The sequence below is a fragment of the Octopus sinensis genome, linkage group LG8 (assembly GCF_006345805.1).
Source record: "Octopus sinensis linkage group LG8, ASM634580v1, whole genome shotgun sequence".
Classification (NCBI taxonomy): Eukaryota; Metazoa; Mollusca; class Cephalopoda; order Octopoda; family Octopodidae; genus Octopus; species Octopus sinensis.
The window spans coordinates 56008081-56010108 of NC_043004.1; positions in this window are offsets into that span (position 1 = coordinate 56008081).

Here is a 2028-nt window from a genome sequence, read left to right on the forward strand (position 1 = left end):
TTTAGCATTTTCACCTGGAGTTTTTAAAATTTCTAACTTCATATATTTTAAAGCAGTGATTCCCAACGTGGGGCATACGCCCCGCCACTGCAACCTGGAAAAATTGTGGTGAGGCGTGGTTCTGTAGTAGTCAAGCACAAGGTTTCATAGGTTTTCTTAGTCAATAATGTACTTATGTTTTTGTACTCAATACTTTATAAAAGAGTAACCAGTAGATTCTTTTGTTAAATAATTTTGATAAAATATTAAGAATAAAGTTGATTTTTTTCCAACCACTGGTGGGGCATACATTTTTCTGGAAAGTTACAGTGGGAGCTGGGAGAAAATAGGTTGGGAAATACTGTTTTAAAATTTAAATGCTATTTGTTCTTTTTTTCAAAACTGTTAAACGAAATATTTCCAGTGTTCCTGGAAAGAGTTAAAACATTCTGGAAAATATCCAGTAGCGATCCAGTTAAATATAACCCAAGATAACAGAAGCATTCTGAAGGAAAGGCAAAAGATAAAATGAAAATCTATTATATTTGAAATTAATCGAAAGAGATCGGACTATCCTATTACTTCATGTTTCAGCAATACTCTTCAATATTCAAAGTATAAAAAGCGAATGAATATCTGTCTACTTCAAAATTCTGCTTTTATGCATAACATAATCACATCAACAATAAAATACATGATTTATTTCAAATATTGTTCTAATGTAATACTTACTTCATATTGGTTGGCTGCCATTCAAACCAGCTTTTGTTATCAGGCAGAATACGAGATATAAGAGAACTAAATATTTTTGTGAAGGCGCCGTTTCGTATTTCAAACCCTTCTGTTTTATATTATCCCGACTTATGATTTTGTAGTAATTCAATTTTCTAATCTATTGTGCATTACAACCATTTGGCCAGGTCAAATCCATCGCTTAAATTATTCAATGCTAACTTCAGCTAAAAGGGAAAATATAGGAATTACTTGTCGGGAGGCTCATATCCTTATAATTATACAAAATACATACATTGCTCTTTCCTTATCCGCTTTCTTCGTTTGAGAACATTCCAAATAATAGGCTATAAAAACTCAGTGTTTTCTATCTATCTATCTATCTATCTATCTATCTCTATCTATCTATCTATCTATCTATCTATCTATCTATCTATCTATCTATCTATCTATCTACATACGTGGATGAGCGGTGAGAAGTTTGCTTTCAAACCACATGGATTCACTTTAGTCCCACTGCATGGCACCTTGTTTGTATCGAAATGTAACTGAATACTAGGTTTTCCTGTAAAATGTTTTAGAAGCATTATATAAAAAGATACCGCAATTAAGAAAACTGCATATTTTAGGAGCATAGTAAAATCTTTATATATAAAAGTCAAGTTGTGTGTCTGTCTCCTACGATTTAGATTTCTAACTACTCCCACATTTTGCGGTGCAGTGTAACCAAAAACGGGTATCTCATAGTCGTGATTCATATCGAGCCCTTCTGGGTATTAGCGCGCGTCTACGATGAGTCTACGATTTTAAAAATAATTTACCATTATTTTTTCCATTTTAATGCATTTTTTCGCTATTATATAAGGGAAGTAACTCTCTAAAAATGTCTACGATGAATCAATGATTTAAAAAAAAAATTACCATCATTTTTTTTTCCATTTTTAGTGCATTTTTTTGCTATTTTTTGGCTATAACTCTCTAAAAATGCTTATATAGTTGTTTCCCTTACAAACCCGAGCAACGCCGGGCGATACTGCTAGTTATGTATAAAATAACTGAGTCAATTTTTTTACCCTACTTAAGAAACTCAACGCATTCAGTGGTTTTCTCATACTCGGCGATGAAGATCATAAGGAAACAATATAATTGAAGATTTCCGCCGAGGTAGACTTTGCCTTTTATCCTTTCGGGGTCGATAAATTAAGTACCAGTTGCGTACTGGAGTCGATCTAATCGACTGCCTCTTCCCTCCCAAATTTCGGACCTTGTGCCTAGAGTAGAAAGAATATAACTCAAGTTTTAAAATACTTACTATGC